Here is a 21,693-nt window from a genome sequence, read left to right on the forward strand (position 1 = left end):
AGCTTAGCTTGACACACCCTCTGTTCTTTGAGTCTCACATCTACCCTGTGCAGTGTGTAAGCAGGGCAGGCCTTTTATCACCACTCAGCACAGCGAACGGAACATGACAGGGGTGGAGCATTTGGTAGAGCTGGAATTCTAGCCCAGTTTTCCAGAGGCAACGCCATCTCCTATTGCTGGTTCTACATCTCAGGGTCATGACGGGGAAGGTAAGGAGACTCTCCAGGGTCCTTGGGTCTAAGGCTTGCCCTCCTCTCACCAAAGGTCAGCAAACCACTCTCTTGGATTCTCCAGAGTGACTGACAATGGTAATTTCTTCCCAACCAAGTTGTTTCCCTTACTTATCTGTTCCTTGGTCTTATACTCAAACCACAAATGTGCCCTTGGGGAGAATAACACACTAACTGCCTAATTCTTTCATGTTGAGAGTTCCGATCCCTTTGTGATAGATAGGAGTCCACTGAGCTAAAAGAGAGGCAAGGCCACAGGGGTACGGGAGACGGCAGAAGGGAGGTGGGGACTGTAAGCCATAGAAAACTCCTTTATAATTTTGCCAAAGTTGGTAGAGCACACTCCAGACAGCTTGCTGAGTGGAAGAAGGAGGCCTCCATCTTCTCTTTGATCTTCTCTCTCTCCCTCTCACTCGTTCTTGCTGACCTAGCAGTGTTAAAGCATGTCAGGATTCAAGAGGGGATTCAGGTGATCAGGATGGGGTTCATTGGAGCTCTCCTGAAGAAAAGACAGAGACAGTCAAGTTATTAATGAGGTAAACCATTCACCAGGGTCTTAGGAGTCAAGGAAATAATTCCAAAGACTGCATTATCAAAGTTCATCATTTTTTAGCACAGCTGGGTTGTTGTTCAGTTGCTTAGTCGTGTCTGACTCTTTACAACCCCATGGACTGCAGCATGCCAGGCTTCCGTGTCCTTCACTCTCTCCTGGAGTTTGCTCAAACTCATGTCCATTTAGCCGATGATACCATCCAACCATCTCATCCTCTATCTACCCCTACTCCTCCTGCCCTCAATCTTTCCCAGCATCAGGGTCTTTTCCAATGAGTCACTCTTCAAATCAGGTGGCCAAAGTATTGGAGCTTCAGCTTCAGTCCTTATGAGTATTCAGGATTGAGTGCCTTTAGGATTGACTGGTTTGACTTCCTTGCAGCCCAAGGGACTCTCAAGAGTCTTCTCCAGCACCACAGTTCAAAAGCATCAATTCTTTGGCACTCAGCTTTATTTATGGTCCAGTTCTCACATCTGTACATGGCTACTGGCTTACCAGCTACTTTATGTGACCTTGGGCAGATGGCCTATTCTCTCCAAACTGTTTCCTCAATTGCAAAATGAGGCTATAAGAGGCCTACCTTCTCAAGATTAGGTGAAGATCAAATGAAAGAAAGTGTTAGTGCTCAGTTGTGTCCAACTCTTTCCAACCCCATGGACCATAACCCGCCAGGCTCCTCTGTCCATGGAATTCTCCAGGCAAGAATACTGGAGTGGGTTGCCAGTCCCTTTTCCTGGGGATTTTCCCAACTCAGGGATCGAACCCAGATCTCTTTACCATCTGAGCCACCAGGGAAGATCAAATGAGATCATATAAATTCTTTGTCAACTCTAAGCCATCATTATTCCTCATTCACTGATCACCTTTACCCCTAATTGGCTGCTGTACACAAAGTAAGTACCAGAATCTGCCATTAAATTGTTTTACTGGAAGAGATAAAAAGGCAACACAAATTGAAAAAGTAGTTAGCATAAGAGAGCAAACTTGGAGAGACAGTCCTGGATGGAAGTCAACAGCAGCCTTGACAAAGAAATGCCAAGTTCTCTAACCTTTGCACTATACTTCAAAGGGCATTGGCCCCTGACTCACAGGTAACACAAATATTTTTTACTCCAATGTATTTCTTCATTCAACACACTCATCGCATTCTCCCTGGGTTCTCTCCATGTTTATCAATATTATGACTGCCTTTTAAACAGAAATCCAAGTGTGATAAAAATATCACAGGCTCTTATTTAAAATGCCAGTTTCTGGGTTCCATACCTAGAGACTCTGGGGTGAGCCTTACAAGTTTGCACTTCTGGGCAACCCCAGGCCCATCCTTTCAGACACTTTGCATTGGTTAAGCCCCAAAGGGGATGGGCTGTGATCATTAACTACCCAGTATATTGTTAATGCCCAGCACTCAGAAAAGATGCTTGCAAATAAACAAGGCACGCCAGGAAGTCTGAACGTTTGCTTCTTAGAGAATGTCACACTTTGTCCCCAGTATCATTTCACAACTTCAACCAGTTGCATAACTCCTACCCCTCCTTAAGAAAGAAATTCCAGCCACATCAGTTTTCCCATAGTGAACTTTTCTGACACCCCCAGGCTGGATTAAGTGAACCTCGTTGCGGTTCCACAGATCCCAGACCAGACCAGCACTTACTTTATATTCCATTTGTCGACCTCACTGCTAGTCTTTCCCCCGCTAGCAAGGAGTTTGCTCTCTCCCTAAGGACAAGGGCTGTATTTCCTCCTCTTTTGCATTTCCACCATCTAGACCAGTGACCGGCACTAGATCAGCCATGATTAATGAAATGAACCATTCTGTTCAATGGAATAGGATGGGACAGGTGGATAAACACCTTGGGATGAAGAGAGACAAGACCCTCTGAGATGTTCTAGTACAAGGACCCTCTCCTCCCAGGATGAGCCACATGATGTATGTGGCTGGTTTTCAAGGAATGGAGATTTTGTTCTCATCCTTGGTTTAGGGATTTTGAGAAATTATTTCAAGGAATAGGGCATCAAGAGATGCTCCTTTTAATGCTGTGGACATGTCTCTTAGTTTTTCATACCAATTTTCACACCTTGAGGCAGGTGTTAAAATTAGCTCGTGTCAGAGGACCGTTCGCACAAAGATTGTGTTTGTTTCTGTAGGAAATCATCATACACTGTGCCACTCTTTACCCACACCTGATCATCTCCTATAAGGGGGTTCCCCACCCCCCCACACACATTGTGGAACTCCATATGGCCATGTGACTGACTCTGGCCAAGAACTGTGGGCAGAGGTGGTCAGACTCACCCCTAGAGGGAGGCTGCACTGTAAGAGCAGGTCCCAGAGCAAAGAAGATGATGACAGAAGCAGAGCACCAACTGACCCACAACAGACACAGAGTGTGGGCAAGAAGTGAACATGTTTTTGCCATAAGCACTGGCATTTAGGAGCTGTTGCTGCCATGTAACCTGGCCTTTCTTAGCTCGTATACAGATGCCCACACGCTCCCTTTTTTAATCAATGAAAATGTTCACACACAACTAGACTCATTTTGTGATTTTAAGAAATATAATTCTTTGTTTTTCCTTTCTGGCCATGTTGTACAGCTTACAGGATCTTAGTTCCCCAACCAGGGACTTAACTGGTGAGAATGCCAAGTCCCAACCATTGGACTGCCAGGAAGTCCCAGAAAATATATTTCTTAACATACACCTCTGCGGGTCTCAGTTCCCATGTCTGTAAAATAAGAGAAAGAATAATAATATAATATCAATTGTTAATTAAATGTTTATCATGCATCAAGGCTGTTCTTTGGAAAAGTATCCCATTTTATCCTTACAACAACCCAGTGAGGTAGGTGTTATCATCCTCGTTACACAAAGGAACAGAGGCCTAGAGAGGTTAGGAAACTTGCCTGAGGATATAAAATACTGTCTAGTTAATGATGGAATGCAAATAACCTGGCACCAGTCTGGTCTCCTGACTTCTGTGCTAAGTCTGTGGGTTCACCTCTAAGATCCAGTCTTTCTGGGACCCATGAAGGCTCTGTGACATTGCCATATGCTAACTGCCCTAGGTCTTCAATTTTGAAACCGAGACCCATTTCCACCACTGCCCTTCTCTTGTAGGTTTAAGACATCATTTGTGCCGTGCTTTGAACATCTTGGAAGGCAGCAGAGGCATGGGGGTGTGGGGTGCCCCGGTTTGCAGAGGATGCACCTCCCCCCGGGGGCAGGGTCCACTCCAGTTATTTTCCAAAGTCGCAGTCTTGCTGCATGAGAAATGTGCTGCCGCAGCAGAAAGTCTTCCCGCTCCTGCCAGGAGACTTTTATATATACATGGAAATGGCTCACTGGAGAAGTGGGGGTCGGGGAGGGGGGCTTCCCTTGGGGGAGTTGGGGACGAAGGGGTGTGGGCTCACCGTGTGGCTCTGGATTCAGGTTGCAGGGAATTTGGTTCATTTAATCCCAATAAACCTCACAACACGCACACCTCGAAGGCATGAGTGGAAGGCCAGCTCCTTTCATAGAAGGACACTGGTGGGAAAACACACAGACTTCCCGTATCTTGAGCCCAGTTAGACCCTGTAAGGAACCTGCATCCATCTCCCTTCTTCTGCGATTTTGAGAAGACATTTCCATTCTCTGTGGTCCTCCCTCCTGATGACCTGGTTCTAGAGGGTAATAAAAGCTCGAGTTCAATTGACCTGAAAAGAAACTGGTTCCTTCAGAGACACAGAAATACCAAACCAAGGGCCTCCAGAGTCTCTCAGCTTGAGGGCAGTAATGAAGCTCTCTCACATTAATCTGCACCCCGAACCACCCTGAGCTCCTTGCAAGGCTCTTGCAGATCCAATCCTGGGTTCTGGTCAGGGACGGAGCCCTGAATTAGACTCCTGGCTCTGTCGTCATGACTGCGGGCAAACCACTTCGCTTCTCTGAATCTGCACCTCCGTCTCTTTGAAATGATGCAGTTGGAGAAGACAAGCTCTAAGGATGCGATCATAGCAGTGTGAGTCTAGGATGGCCAAGAGATCTGTGTTTCTGGGACCATGCTGGCATAGCTGTCTTGCCTGACCATTAGCAAGAATAGCAACACTGGTTTACCCCCTCCCATACACTCTGTCTTTCCTAACAGTTATTGGAAGGCTAGAGACTCAATTTCTGTCCCTCTGTCTACCTTCCAGCCACATGTAACTCTCCTCCTGTCTCCACTAGCAGTGTGTACTGCCTGTGCAGTGGAGTACAGACAGATGCCACCAAATATCTGCCATGTCATCAGCCACTTTGTTTTGACCCTCAGCAGCTCTGGCAAAGGACATGATAGAATTACTGTTGGCATGTATATGAGTCTCACTCACCTGCCTTTCACCTCACCTGTTAGCTGAGTTCACGGATATTTGGTTTCCATTTTGGCATCTCTAAAAGAGTAGAGCTGAAGTACGAGAGGGACAACCTGGATTTTTTAAGGGCCCCAAACAATATGGTTTGAGTAATCCCTGTGTTTTTCTACAAGAAAGTGTTTCAACCGCTGATGGTCAGTAACATCAACAATTCCACCCCCTGCTCAGCCTCCTCTGATCACAACCCCAGTGGCCCCCTTCAGCTGCTCCTCACTACGCCTTCCTTTGGGCAACTAAGTGCTCACTCCCTTCCCTGCAGGGGAGCCTCCTGCGGTACTGCCCCCTACCCCCAGACGATCTTGGCCCTGACTCATTGGTGCTGACTCAAAGAAAAGAAAAGCAGACCCCTCAGGCAGCCGGAGGGTGGACCTGGGCCAGAGCCTGCAGGAGTGGGCGGGAGGGCCAGCAGAGGCGGGGAACCCATCAATCAGCCTGTCACCAGGTCTTTGCTGGGCCCCTCCCCCACTCCCAACCGGGCCTGGGTCGGCACAGCGGGGTCCCAGAAAAGGAAGGGGAGAAGACAGGCATCTTTATTTTGTAGCAATTATAGATGTGAAGATGGAGCTCATTCCTTTTGGGGGTCCTTCCCCCAGCGAGGCAACCCACCATCACTCACAGGAGGAACGTCTGAGCACTGCCAGGACAGGCCGCCACGGTGGAGCTGAGGGAAAGGGGCAGCCAGGGTAGAGTTCTGAAGCTGTATTTGCAGATTCAGACAAAAGACTGAGATAGTGTCAGCTGTTTATAAAAAAGAGAGAAGGCAAATGGAAATTATGAGGAGAGTTTAATGCCCCCAAATCCACTCCCTAGGTACCACCATTTCCTTTACCACCCTCCACATTCTTCTATAGGCTTGCTGGCTACAGGACAACCGGCTTCTATGAGTTAAAGCACTGTGCTTTTAAAATGTCCCTACTAAAACTATGCTACTCTAGGAGTGTCCTTTTAACCCTCTTAGTACCCAGGAATGCATTTGCAGAGAAGGAATACAGGCCTATAAAACATTCAGGGACACAGAAAAGTGACTTGAGGATGAAGAGGCCAAACTTTAGAAATCCAGAAAGAACGAGAATCCTGACTCAGCTGCTTCCCAGTGTGTAACTAAACTGGGGGTAGTGAGTCAGGTCCCGTGGGGCTTGGTCTCCCTATCTAGTGAAGAGGAGTAAAGCCGCAACCACACAGGGACTCGTGAGGGGAGGCACAAGGCTGCACTGCACAGGCACATCTGTCCGGGAAATGATACATGGCGCTGAGTGAAAAATGGGAAGAAATAAGCCCGTGGTGAAGGAGCACCAGAGAAGACGGCGCTTTCTCACTGTCTCCTCCTTCTGAGACCAGGCTTGATCAGCAACACTTACCAAGAGCTCCCTCTGCTGTCCATTCTTAGACTCACCTTCCTGCATCAAACACAATAAGCCCGCAGTCCTGAGTCCGAGGCTCAGGATGTACACGTAACCTAATTTAATCAGTGGAGTCCTGTTTGTACTTTATTAATATTACTTCTTGAAAACCTTTCCTTTCCATTCTGTTGTCCCCTCCCTAACTTTACGCCTTTGTCTCAGGCCTGTGTCGGCCCTCCCATCACCAAAATCCCTCATGGTGCATCACGCTCAGGAAACCTCAATCTTTTTATCTGTAAAAAGTAAGTTTTCTCTGAAGTTCAAGCCACTAAAATAACAGAGCTAAAGCTGGAAAAAAAAACTTCTAGGTCCCAAATTCATCCTTTTCCCACATTCCTATCTCTCTCTGAAGTGTGTGACCTTAGACATAACATTTAACTTTTCTAAGCTACTTTTACCTTGTCTGGAAAATGGAAGAAAGAACTGTATTAATCCCATGAGTCTGGTGAGAAGAGAAAGGGAGACAACGCAGGAGCAAAGGAGAGTCAACAACAGAGAGCGTGACCAATACTTGCTATGATCTTCAAGCACGAGGCAAGTTCAGTGCTTAGAGTGGAAATAAAACGTGAAAACAGATAAGACTGGAAAGGTAAACAGGAGTCAAGTCCAGAAGAGCATTGGAAAATATGGTCCCACAGTCACTTGGCGCAGGCTGCCTCGAGGATTACATGAGCTAACACAGGTCAACAATCAGGCTCACAGCAAGGTCACATGTTAGGTATTCTTGATAAAACTCTCCTGCTGCTAGTCACAACTTGAAAGCCGGGAAATTTACAAGCAGAATAGCTGTGAGTTGATGAGGAAGGAATAGTTGATAATTAAGGAATAGTGGTTTGGAAGGGAAGAAAGACTTCGAAAAAGAACATCAGGAAAAAGAAGTGAAGATCCAAATCAACCCTGTAACACTGGCCTTTGAATCTTAACAAATTACACCATTTCATGTGCACATGTGCACACCCATGCACACACACAGCTCCCTCATCAGAGATGAGCCCCTCTCATACTGGCTGCCTTTTAAGTCATACCTCCCTTGAGCAATCCGTTGGCTCTGCCCAGCAGTGGAGTCATGAGGGCATCTCCCTGCATCTGTGTAACCTTTTGACTTACTCTGGGGGGCTACTGGTTTGTGTCTTCATTGCTTTAGTTACTCGGTTAGAAAGTCCAGGGTTTTGACAGTGTGTTTAATACGTTCCTCCTGTACTGACCTTTTCAAAGAGAAAAATAAAATTCTTGAAGCATCTGATAATGTGGTCGAGAGACCTGTACACCCTAAGTTTGAGAAATGCTTCATAAACAAAACCTTATTCAATTAAATATATTTCAAAGATGCACTAACACTACAAGAGATTTTACAACTGGTAAAATAATTTTATTATTAGTGAAAATACTAAATTAAAACTTTCTCTTCAAACTAGCAAACCCTAGAAAATACATTCAAGTTCATTTTAATTATAAGTGGTTTGTCACAAAAGGCCTATGATTATTAAATCCTTCAGTTTCTTTCCTTCCTTAGGCTGCTTGACATTATGGAACTTTTAAAATAACTTAAGACTTACTAAACTGTAATTTTATATAAGCTCCTAGCCATTTGATATACGCCCTCCAGATGAATCTTCCAAATCTTACACTTCATTGCCAGGCTGTTACTTTCTTCTGGTTATCCTGTATCACCCCCTAGCGTCATATATGTTGCTTGCAGCAAAAACATGATGACAAATCTCTGCTGTGTTGAGGAATGAGTATCTGTAGATAAGTACTTTCTTGGTTTACAGATTAGGTTCCCAAAGAATATACGTAAACCCATCAGGTTCCAAGGCCAAATTACACTATATACTTGGGTGCTGTGCTTAGTCGTTCAGTTGTGTCCGACTCTTTGCAACCCCATGGACTGTACCCCACCAGGCTCCTTTGTCCACAGGATTCTCCAAGCAGGAATACTGGAGTGGGTTGCCATGCCTTCCTCCAGGGCATCTTCCCAACTCAGGATCAAACCCAGGTCTCCCACATTGCAAGTGGATTCTTTACCAGTTGAGCTACCAGGGAAGCTTCAAAAAGAGAACTAGTGACCATACCATGGCACCTTATGAAATCTGTTCCTAAAGTCACAAAACAAGTGGTGAATATAGTGATATACACTCAACAATGATTACTCCTGTTTTCCCCTGCTGACATTTCCAGAGATACATCAATGTTTAATGCCAGTCCAGGAAAATGGAGCAGCAGGCTTCAGCAACAGAGAACAAAACCATAGACAACGATGGCTCGTCTCTTAAAAAGTGGTTTCTAAAAATGATTAGCATCTATTACATCTTGAGCTGCTGGAATACTCCTTGGTATTGTTTGTTTTTGCTTCATAGAATTAATTATTATTTAGGAATTAACTAATTAACATCTTTTCTAACTTATGACGACTCCAACTTGCTGGGTCTTCTTGCTCCTTGGCACTGACTTTGTAGAACTTATCAGTTCTCCCTATTTCCATCTGGTTCTTCAGTTATTGTTCAGTATGCTCCTCAGGAACATCTTCAGACCCATCCTCACCTACTTATCTAGTATTTCCTATCTTCATCAGTGGCCCAGAAATGCTAAACACTTATGCACACATTTTTTTTCTGTTTAACGATATTTCACTTTGTTTCTAGCAATGCTTTCCTGCCTCAAAGTCCACCTTGTTAAATATTAATACTGCTTTCACCCCATGGATTAGTGTTTTCAGGTTATAACTTTATCCATCTATTTTAAACCTTTCTGTATCTTTATGTTTTTAATGTGTCTGTATCCTTATATTTTATCATTTATATCTGATTCTTTAGGTCTTTCTTTAATCTTTTCCTATTCCTTTTAATTGCTTTTTAGTTCTATTTCCACTGGTTTGTTAGTTATACATTATTTTCTATCCTTTTAATGATTCCAGAGATTACAACACATACTTGATTTGTAATTTGACCTCTTGCCGAATGATCCAAGAACTCTGGAACATTTTAATACTGTTTATCCTTTCTCAACCTATATGCTGTTGCTGTATTTTAGTCTTACCCCAAATTTTTTAGTGCAGTCTATATTTACTTATAGTCTATATTCACTTGTATTTAATTACCTACTTCCCCTTTTTTTGCTGACTCTCATTCTTTCCTGCATCTTCAAGTCTTCTCATCCACTTTCTGTCCAGTAGGTGGATCGGCAATCATAAACTGTCTTGTTTGAAGTTGTCTTTATTTCGCCTTCATATTTTAAGAATACAGCCACTGAGTACAGCATCTGAAGATACCCATCTATCATCTTGAAGTCTGCTGTTAAGAAGTCGACTGCCTTAGTGCTGCTCCATTTTGCTACCAGCTGCTTTTAAGATATTCCTTTTGTCTTTGCTATTCATAATACTATGAGATTTTTAGGGGTGATTGTCTTTGTATTTATCTTGCCTAAAGCTTAAAGGGAGATTCTTCAATCTGTGGCTTGATATATTTTGATTTATTTGGGAAAGTTCTTACCCATTAACATCCCTCCTCTTTCTCCTTTTGGAACTCGTTACACACGTATTAGAGCTCTTCATTTTAGCTCCTGTCTCTCATACTTTTTCATTCCTTTCCCTTGTTTTTGGTGCTCCTGGATATTCTTTTGATTTTTGTAGCCACTGATTCTCTCAACCTGTATCTAATTTGTTGTTAAATTCATCTATGGAGTTCTAATATTAGCTAGTAAAATTTTCAGTACAAGAATTGTCTTTTATTTTTGGTTATGACATTCTTAGTCTTGTCTTTTATTACCTTGTTCATATTAAGTAGTTACTTTTAAGTTAGTGTCTGAAACTCTACTGTTTGGACACCCTCTGGATCTGTTTCCATTGTCTATTGTTTGTCTTGGTTTTTTAAATCAAACTCTCATTTCCTTGTACACTTGGTTGTTTTTACTTACCAAATATCATATATTAAAAAGCATAAAGATAATTTGAAGTTGAGAATATCTTTTTGTTTTCCAGAGAATATTTAATTTGCTTCTCACAGGCAGCTAAGGCAACTCTAAATTAACCAATCCAATCATGAACTAAGATGATTCACAGCTCATCTGGCTTATTTCCTGCTCTCTTCTACTCCCAGTGTGGAGCCTGCTGGAGTTTTACTCCATACTGGGATCTCACCCAATCAAAGGAAGAACCTGGGCAACTTAGGAAATCTTAGAAATTCATGATCTGCCTTTAATTCCACTAAAAGACTCAGTTCCAAATAAACCTCTCTGTGTCTGACTGCCCAATTTACAAATTCCCAGTAAGAAATCAGGTTTGATCAGTTATATCAGTTTGTATCACATGACAGCAGGATGGCCTACCTGAAGCAACTGTGCAAGGAGGAAAGGGGAAATAAACATCATGACTCGCCTTTCTTCTCGTCGGCCAAGTCTTCTGCTCTTGCCTATTTACTGAGCCTAACGGAAGGCAGAGGACAAGGAGACACACTGCTACAGCCTGTAAGGCAGAGAATCTCCTGGAGCAGAACTGGGTGGTAAAGATGATGTATCTGAAGAGACTCCCTTTTCTGCTTGTTTCTTCAGTGGCACAAGGAACTCAAAATGGTCAAAGAACTGCCTCAAATAGAACTGAGACTGTGTTCCCTGGAAGAACATTTCTTCCCCAGGCACTAAGACCTTGAAAAACCATCAAATTCAAGGTCACAAAGCAAGAGAAACAAAAAATGCCTTCAGCGGGTCAACTGGTGTAATCCTCAGTGGTGTGAGTCCCACTTCAATCCACTGACTGACCCATGCATCCTATGAGGGAGAAAGCACTGTATACTGTTAGATTTAAGGCATATCCTGTATCTTGTAGAACAGTACCTAGCCTCACAGAAAGTTAACTCCCAGCTGGTCCTATAACTGAGCCTTTGGCAAACCATCAAAAGTCTATTAGGCAAACTATCTCCAGGCAATGGGGCACACGGGAAAACACAGGACTTCCATGCGGCAAGTCAACTGCAGCAACTCCTTCACTTTCTTCAGTCAGAGACTACACCGTATAGGTATTGCAGTGATGAATTAGGGGTTCTGAAAGCCCATCTACACTGATGCTGGGCAGACATGTTGTAGGCAACAAAGACAAATCTATACCCATAGTACCTGCCTATCTCTAAGACAAACTGTGGTCCTTTGCACGATGGAAGTCATCCAGTATAATCACTTGTCCAAGCGGCACCCCTAGGGAATGGTGGGTATCATTTTAGCTCAGCATTGGCCTCTTGCTGCAGTGTGCCACTGAGCATAGCCAACAGCCAGGTCATCCTTGATAAGGGGGAGGTCATCTTTTTGAGCTCACACACAGGGTCAATCCCCACTACCATGATTGTTTTGTTCATAGGCCTATTGAGCAAGCCCCAAGGTAGTGGCTGGTGAAAACTGCTGACATCTACAGAATGGGTTATCTTATTTATGTGCTTAGTGAAAACAATATCCATAGTAAATGCTTTTTGTAGGCATTCACATAGGATCTAAATATCAAGAAATATCTACAAACTTATCCCTGCAACATCCTTGTCACCAGTCTTTCTTATTCAACTCTTGGACCAGCTGCTAACCGAGCTGGTTAAGTCCGAGACGTTGGAGCAGGTTTAAGCTGTGGTCCAAGACACTGAAGTCTCTACAACCTAGCAAAGTGAACATTCCATTTTAGAAGGCTGTTGTACACATCTGATTTTATAATTTTACGGACCACGTAGCAGATGGGCAGTTTCAGATGCATAGAATTATGTTCAGACATTCTACCAGTATCAAACCACAGCTACCTTTCCAATGAATAATAGATGGTAGAAATCTCTTAACTCCAAACCCTACTGCATGTGATTCTTCTGGAGCATCGCTGAGCAGCTCTACCACTGGCACGTGCTAGGTCACAGACGAAATGGCAGAGTAACTTGGACAATGACTTGGACCTGTTCCAAAGTCCTTTCAACAGTCTCCACTCCAAATGGATTGCCTTACAGGTTTCTCAGTAACTAGGACAGGTAAGCACTCAAATGTGACTTGTTTTGCCCTCCAAATCCAAACAAGTCCAATAAATAGTATGCTTTCTTAATTAGGGGTGGTCTAAAGTGAAGAAACGTGCTCGTCACTGAAGACAGGCAGTGTTATCTAAATTACCATACACCATATCGAGGCATGTAAGGTTCACAATACTTCTGATTTCACTTTGGTCCAGTTATTTCATCAGTGTAATGGATTGCTACCTTTTGAGACATCAACATGATCAAGATACATCTGAATTATGACAGAATGTGAACTGACAGCCTTGAAGTAAAGAACGTATACTGCTATCCCAGTAATGTGAAAGCAAATTCTGATTACTGTGCATATAGGGATGAGGGGAAACATTTGTTAGGTTAATACCACATCAGAGTCAGGAGTTGCTTTCCTCCAATATAGAGTGGAGATTGATTATGTCTAAGAACACTGCTCATGACAATTTCAGTTGTTCACTGGTTATCATGCATCAGATTCCTCATGTATTCTTTTTCTATATTGGGGTGTGTTTGAGGTGCATGGGGAAGGGAGGAGCAGAGGAGTACAATTCTAGGTTTGTGCTTGACCTTTCCAAACCTAACAGCCTTCCCTCCATCAGCCAAGGAATGAAAGAAAGGACTTCACCAGTTACTAAGCATACTCAGTGCCATTCTACATGCTGGGAATGAGGGAAAAACCTTAGGGTAGGAGGCAGCATTCCACATACCCAATGATGATTTGACCCAAGAGACCATCTGACTTCCATAAGCTCACATTCTGACCATGGTCAACAGCTTTCAGATTTCCACAATTTACAGCCTGTACTTGTAGCCTGGTTGTAATGTTTTTCAGTGAGTTGCAATTTACAAGGTGGTCTGAGGGACAAATTTTAAATTAGGTGATTTAACAAGTTTGATGTTACAGATACTTGCCCTTCTAAAATTATAGCCATCTGATTCCTCTAAGAGAATTTTTCCTATTACGTGTAGTTCTGATGAGACTGTCTACTAAGATGCCAAGGGTCAGAAATGCAACCCGTTAAGCCACTTGAACTCTCTTCAGGGTTTTGACTTCTGAATAACACCCAAGACATTAACATTTTGTCTCAGTTCCTCCACTGCTGTGAAAACTGCCTTGGTTTCTTCATCTTACAATCCTAGTCCTTTTCTTCTAGCCTGTGAAGCACTCAATTATCCTCCAATAAACATCCCCTTTGCTTTAGTTAGTTCAAGTCAGTCTCTTACATGCAATCAAAAAACTCAAAACAGGTAGGAATTGGGACAGCTCTGTAATCTTGGCAGGAGTCCATGAACTTTTTCCAAAGTTTAGTGCTTTACCTTAGCATTATCTTGGTTTATCATTTTATTCAGATTCTCTAAAAAGCAATGATTGGCTCCACTCAGCCTATCATGTGTCCAGCCCTTTTCAATAGTGCTTGGGGAAATTCTTTCATGATTCATGTGCAAAAGCAGCCAAACTGTACCTTGTTTTCTCCAGACTGGAGTAAGCTAAAGTGACTAATGAACTTAACCCTTGACAGATTGACACTGACAACTTCATACAGGTAACACAACCACAGGTAGACACAATGCAACCGAGTAAAATACATCTTCTCCTTACAGGAAACACACAAAAGCCCCAAGAATTTTAACTGTAGTATGCTCCAGATTACAGGCATGCCATATGGTTGTATGCAGGCAGACACATACCCACATCCACAAACAGGGCATGTTAGCTTCCTGTATCAAAAAATCTTGCTTTAGCCCCCCTATCCCCCTTGTATCAAATGTACCTTTTAACACTCTTCCTGGTTCCCCAACACCCTCACTCACTCTCCTGTCACAGGCAGTTTCCCTCTTGATTCCACCGGGAGAGAGAGATGCTGGAGATACAGCACCGCTACCTCCAAACTTGACACTCTCTCTCCAAGATCCACACCGTTACTGAGTGTTCTGAAGCCAAACTGACCTAACTTGAGGGGAACCTTCACAGGTGCGAAACCTGAAGAAAGAGTAAGCATGTCCAAGGCCACTAGCTAGAAAGAAATTTAAATCCCTACTACTGACTCTAGAACCCGTGTTTTTAACCACTATGATACATTTTCTTGTTTTTGTCTTTTCTAATTTTGTTATTTCCAAATAAATTTCGGGAATGTGTTCCAGAGTTCAGGTAAAGAGAAATTAGATTCAGACTGAAATTGCCATATATAGAGAATTACCTTGGAACACTTTTACCACGTAAGTTTTCCAAACCAGAGCTGACTGTAGTAGGACATTAACTTGACCCCTGACTCATTTTGACTCCTGTATCCCAAAACTTATGATCAATGTTTCCGTTCCCTGTTGTTGAATCCTGGCCCAAAGTACTATCAACAAAATGGCTTTTGGTTTTTCAGAGGAAGATAATTAACATGAATCACAACTTTCCTCCCAAAATTTCTTCTCAGCCCAGTTTTAGGTTCCAAAATTATCTCTAGTACTCATCTCTTACTGATAATCCTTTAAAACAAAGCTCAAGTATCCACAGCTCTCACCTCCACACTCAAAACAAAACGTGCAGTTAGAGGTGTTCATGTTTCCGGCAACCTGTACACGTGAACAGTATTTAGGATACAATAAGATGGCCTGTAAACGTAGAATCTAGTGAGGAACACAAGCATTAGTCTTTATATTCTGATGCAAAGTCAATTAAACAACTTAGAAAGGCTCAGAAAACTGCTATAGAAACAAGCTAAAGGGTGGGGAAGCAGATTAAGAAGGGACATAGTCCTGAGGCCATAAAATACAAGGCAGAGTCTAGTGATAAAGCAAGGATTAGAGTCAAAAGCCTAAATTTCGGCCCTACCCCCACCAGCTGCCTCCTATAGTCTTGGAAAAGTCACTTTTTTTTTAAAGCTACAAAAATATTTACTATTTCAACAGCCTTCTAGTTGGTCTCTATCTCCAGCTATCTCCAAAAAAAAACCAAAAAACCCCCAAGTGTATCCAGGAATATCAGCTCTGGAGTCAAGAATGCATGGGTTGAAATGCCAGCTTCATGATTTACAAGTCATATAACTGTCATGTGTAAATGAAGTTATTATCTACACTTCATTTACTTGTCACGGTATTAAAATGTTACCTCACCTCTTACAAAATTCTAATTCTCTACTACAAACTGAATCACACCCAAATTCCAAGCAAACTTAACACAAAAGCCTTAAGACTCCAAATTAGAAATCCCAGCTTCCATCATATACTCCATTCCACTATCACACACTGTTCAGCAAACCAAAGCAGAAGAGGTTAACCATACAACTACCCAGGCAGTTTGGTGGAATTGGTGCTTCTTAAGCACAGCCAATGAATGCTTATTCACCTCCTTATGCTAATCCAAAATCCCATTCCTGAAGGCCCGTGTCAAACATTTCAAACAAGGGCAATGTATGATCAGATAAACCACCACAAGTTAACAGGCAGTATATGTCATCTTAGCCTTTAAAATATTTAAAAAATACATATTAACTGTGATTTAAAAATTGCATTTTCTGGACCAATCTACTTCAAAGAAGTCTATCTGAAATGACTTAGGCTCATAATCTTATGCCACACATCATTTGACTACTGAAAAAAAAGCAACTGGACTACAACCCAACTCAGCATGCTTTCCCAAGAAAAATTTAAAGGATTTTAATTAAGCTCTTATTTTAGAAAGCAAAAATAATGCAATGCAAATAAGAACGTCTAAGCAATAAAATTAACAAGCCAAAGTAATTCTGTTAGATAAATTAACCCATTTATTACAGGCTAGCAATGTTATCGATGGTGGCGCTTCTACTGGTCCTTCAGTTCCTTCAGTCTTCTGATGGCGGACTTGACTGTGACAGCAGAGGTGGTGCTGCAAAGAAAAACAAGGTTGGTTCCACACTAGTCGCATGCGAAGTGGCAGATGGGAACACGCCTCACACTCACAATGCACCCCAACGACAGCATCCACTGGCCATCGCATACATCTGACTGCTCACAGACAGGAGAGCACGAAATGAGCAGCAAAGAATGATTGAGAGAGGCTGACTACACTCACTAACAAGGAATGGGCAGAATGTCAGAAGAAACTAGTAAATTACAGGATGGTACAATGAGAGATGTCAAGGAAACAATGTCTAAGGCAGCACAGCTGACTAAAGCACACTGTGGAAATGAGGAAACAATGTTTTCCTACAACACTCAGGCACTGTACCTGAAAAACCACTCCACCGCATGTGGCAGATGAATACTAATTCATTTATCCATCACAACCAAGAGCACTCTCCATTTCCCCTTTTGTTCACACAGAACCCCAACAAGGTGCTTATATATACATATATATATATATATATGTCCACATCATCATTTCAACATTTTCCAGTACTTTACACTGCTTCAATTTTAAATTTAACAAAAACCAAAAATTCTAACTACACCAGCCAAATCATTTTACTATGTGACTAATGCATGGGAAATAGATGGGGAAACAGTGTCAGACTTCTCGATGGACATGAGTCTGAGTCAACTCCAGGAGCTGGTGATGGACAGGGAGGCCTGGCATGCTGCGATTCATGGGGTCGCAGAGTCGGACACAACTGAGCGATTGAACTGAACTGAATGTTGGACAGCACGAGTTTATAAGCTAGCTAAAGGGAAACCATGTCAGCCTTCAGGTTCAGCAATGAATCTCCAGATTAGAGGCCTTCAAGGATGGCTTGAATTTCCAGAATTGGATAAAGTCCAATATAATCAACAACCAACACAGAAGTTTCTCTCTGCAATTATCACTTGGCCCTTGTCAGTCACAAAGTGGAAGCACCTCAACCAATACTGTTTAGAATAGCAAAGGTGTGTTGGCCAGATGGCCTCACATATACAGCAATAAGCTAAATGACCTCTTAATTTTTACAAAAACAGCCTGCCAAACAAGTGTTGTTCAGTAGTCAGCCCAACTAGCACATCTGTTAAAATTAGCCCATCCAGCGACAAACCTGAATTTTGACATGGCCCCCACGCTTTCAAACACTGTAAAGAAATGGACTCACTTGTAGGTCCAGGCACCACCAGCTACTGTTTTCATGCAGGAACCACAATGCCAAATGCCCACAGCTCTTCTCTTCATCTTGGTCTGTAAAAGATAATCGATTTTTCCTATGACCAAAGAAAAGCCTTTTATTTTACAAATATCTAGGAGTCTGATAACACTAGGAAGCTAGAAATGGTGTATTTTGTGAGATTATTTGTGTTTTTTTCCCTAATTTCAGCGTCTCTGGTGCAAAATTTGCATTCTTCATGGTGGCATAGCCAAGGATGTGAATGATCTGCCCTCTTCCCCCCACCTCCAAAAACAGTATTTCTGCACACAGTAAACAAAAATCTCTAGCAACACCAGCAGACAAAAGTTGACAGAACCATATTCCACAAAGGAGGTTTGACTTAGGCTGGGGCTGTCAAATAATTTTCCCCCCTTTACCTCCCAAATGGTTTTCTTTAAAGGAAAAGCGTTTGACAAAGCCCGAAGATATAAACACCACTCTTATCTCAAAACTGGTCACCAACGGGTGTGAGCACCTAACTGCTCAACAACTTAGAGCCAGCAAACTATTCATGAACTTCCTTCGAGAGGACCCGTTTCGGAAGGAAACCATCCCGCCCTCGTCCCTTCGCGTCCAGAGACCATCTTACTTTGCCACAGAAGGAGCAGGTATACTTGGCGTGCTGGCTGATTTCAATTTTCTTCACCATTTTTCTGAGGGAGGCACCATAACGGGTCCCGTACTTGCCCACGATTCCGACCTTCTTGGTGCGTTTCGCCTATTAGGAATAAGTTAAGAGAGAAAACAGATATTAGAACTCAGGAACGGGACTTCGCCACTCCATCAAGTTTCGGCGCCTCCACACGCCATTCTTCCACCTGCCCACCTAGCTCTCCAACCCCCAACCCTATCCCTGTAAACCCAGGGCCCACGGCGGGCCCGGTGCCCAGGGGCACCCGGTGAACCCAGCCTGGACGCGCCAGCCCCCGCCAAACAGCCCAAATCTGCGTTCCAGAGGACAGGCGAAGGTACGCAGATCGGGGACACGGGACAGAGCAGGCAAGCAGAGGCAAGTTGGAACAAATAAACCAAAAAAAGGGGCAGATGCAAGCGGATAGACGTTTAGGCCTCATCCTGAACAACACTCACCATGTTAACACAACCTAGATCCGAGCCCAAGAGGAAGATGGAACGTGCGCAGGCGCGGTTTTAGGCCGACAAGAGGAAGTGGTGTATGGGAGGCCCAGATAGGAACTGAACTCTATGGTCTGGAGGTTTTCTCGCTCCGGTGCCTCCAGGGTAGTGTGGCCGGAGGCCTCTCTGACAGATTTACGGTGATTTACAAATTGTAGCGACAAACTGTGTAGCAGAAGCTCTTTCACATATCGACATTATCGTACGTATATCTCACGAAATCCTGCAAAGAAAGTACGATTTCCTCCATTTATAGACAAGATTCAGATTTTAAGTAATTTGCTCACTCATTAGCACTTGCTGCTGCTGCTGCTAAGTCGCTTCAGTCGTGTCCGACTCTGTGCGACCCTATAGACGGCAGCCCACCAGGCTCCCCCGTCCCTGGGATTCTCCAGGCAAGAACACTGGAGTGGGTTGCCATTTCCTTCTTCAATGCATGAAAGTGAAAAGTGAAAGTGAAGTTGCTCAGTCGTGTCCGACTCTTAGCGACCCCATGGACTGCAGCCCACCAGGCTCCTCCATCCATGGGATTTTCCAGGCAAGAGTATTGGAGTGGGGTGCCATTGCCTTCTCCGCATTGGCACTTAGAGAAGTGCTTAAAATACGATTTCAGATCTCACCGCTTTATACATTATGCCTTCTAAAAGCAGCAGGCCCTGTAGTTGTGGGTAGTGGGGATATTTAAACTGAGTTTTGTCTTTATATATTTCTGCATTTTTCTAATTATCTCTTAAAATGAATATGTATTTATAACTAGAAAAAAATGAAAAAAAAAATCTCTAAGTCCATTAGAAATGTGTACACCTCGTACTCAGATCTTGGTTTCTAATATCATTCTACAATGAAAGGAGCCAGGACTCCTTGGAGAAATGACGATCCCAGGACTGCTGAAGGACATATGCAAGATGAGCCTGGAGTGTTGTAGTGCCAGAAAGTAGGGAAGTGCTTAAAAACCAAAACAAAAAAACCTGCTGTGATGGAGCTATGTCAAAGAGACAAGATAACCAACTGAAAGAACTCCCAGTGGATAAGTCTGGAAATTTTTGAGCAAAGAAAATCAAGTTTTGTTGATTTTTAACCCAGAGTAGAAAATAAATGACCATGAGTCCATGCTGATGTGAACAAATGATTGAATAAATGAATAAATGGGGGAGAAGAGGCAACTCACTCTTGCAGAATTCTAAATAATTTATGTGGATTCTCTGCTCTCTAAGAAGGGGGATGTAACTCCTCACTCCTTAACTGTGGGCTGTGTAGAGTGATTCCTTCCAAAGAGCACAATATGGGAAAGCGAGGAAAGAGTAACCGCACAATGGAGAAACCTGCCAAACACTAGCAAAGCCAAGTCAAGGTCAGTATCAACAGTTATAAATCAAGGAGATAGCATGTCCCTCTGATATGGCACGATGACAGTGGCACTTTACTTTTGTGGTCTTGCTCCAAACCCATAACCAAAGTCCAATCATGAAAAAAAAAAATCAGACAAATGTGAATTGTGAGGTGTCCTACAAAATCAAGATATAAAAAAACAGAGAGTCTGAGAAATTGTCACAGTCAAGGGGAGCTTAAGGAGACATGAATGTAAATGTAAAATGGGATCCTGGAACAGAAAAAGATATTAGGTAAAAAACTAAAGAGCTCTGAATAAACTGTGGAATTTCGTTAATAATAATATGTAAATATTGGTTCACTGGGGGCTTTCCAGATGGTGCTAGTGGTAAAGACTCCACCTGCCAATGCAGGAGGCATAAGAGATGTGGGTTTGATCTCTGGGTTGGGAAGATCCCCTGGAGGAGGGCGTGGCAACCCACTCTAGTATTCTTGCCTGGAGCTTGGCAAGCTCTGTGCATAGGGTCGCAAAGAGTCAGACATGACTGAAGTGACTTAGCACGCATGCACATATTGGCTCATTGATTATAATAAATGTACCATACTAATTAAGATGTTAATAACAGAGGGACCTGGGTTTTTTAAAAAGTATATGGGAACTGTGTATAATCTCTTTTTTTTTTTTTTTTTAGGCCATGCTGCACTGGCATTTGAGATCTTAGTTCCCCAACCAAGGATCAAACTGGTACCCACTGCGGTAGGAGCATGGAGAAGGCAATGGCACCCCACTCCACTACTCTTGCCTGGAAAATCCCATGGACGGAGGAGCCTGGTAGGCTGCAGTCCATGGGGTTGCTAAGAGTCGGACACGACTGAGCGACTTCACTTTCACTTTTCACTTTCATGCATTGGAGAAGGAAATGGCAACCCACTCCAGTGTTCTTGCCTGGAGAATCCCAGGGATGGGGGAGCCTAGTGGGCTTCCGTCTATGGGGTCGCACAGAGTCGGACACGACTGAAGTGGCTTAGCAGCAACAGCAGCAGCAGCAGTAGAAGCATGGAATTTTCTTTTTCCTTTGCTTCACTAACAAAGATTTATTATTTTTGTCTTTCTTTTAAATTATTTTTAATTGAAGGATAATTGTTGTATGTTGTGTTGGTTTCTACCATATATCAACATAAATCAGCCATAGGTATACATATACCCACCCTCCCTCTTAAACCTTCCCCCTACCTCCCACTGGGAGCAAGAAGTCTTAACCACTGCCAGGGAAGTTTCTCTTCATTTAAAAAAATTTTATTTATTTATTTATTTGGGTGTACCAGTCTTAGTTTCGGCATGTGGGATCTAATTCCCTGACCAGGGATCAAACTTAGGCCTCCTGCACTGGGAGCATGGAGTCTTAGCCACTGGACCCAGGGAGGCCCCCCTCCTTTTTTTTTTTCTTTTTATAAATCTTAAACTTTTCTAAAAATATAAAGTCTATTTGAAAAAAAAAAAAAAACACACACAAGCCAAGATCACAAGTGAACTCCATGAAAACAGAGTCTCAGTTGTCCACCTTTGCATCCCAGG

At 43.1% G+C, this 21,693-nt stretch overlaps 1 long non-coding RNA gene across 2 annotated transcripts; it reads right to left on the bottom strand.

The window, feature by feature from the left end:
• On the bottom strand, positions 528-18,877 carry RPL37A. 2 transcript variants are annotated; one of them, XR_001919240.1, is made up of 5 exons: positions 18,744-18,877; positions 18,244-18,372; positions 17,604-17,686; positions 16,336-16,429; positions 528-729 (listed from the first exon to the last, which is right to left on the bottom strand). It is a non-coding gene; the product is annotated as a ribosomal protein L37a (long non-coding RNA). The 2 variants fall into 2 exon arrangements; XR_001919239.1 differs by lacking the exon at positions 528-729 and having other exon boundaries at positions 16,197-16,429.

This window comes from Capra hircus, chromosome 2 (assembly GCF_001704415.2).
Source record: "Capra hircus breed San Clemente chromosome 2, ASM170441v1, whole genome shotgun sequence".
Classification (NCBI taxonomy): Eukaryota; Metazoa; Chordata; class Mammalia; order Artiodactyla; family Bovidae; genus Capra; species Capra hircus.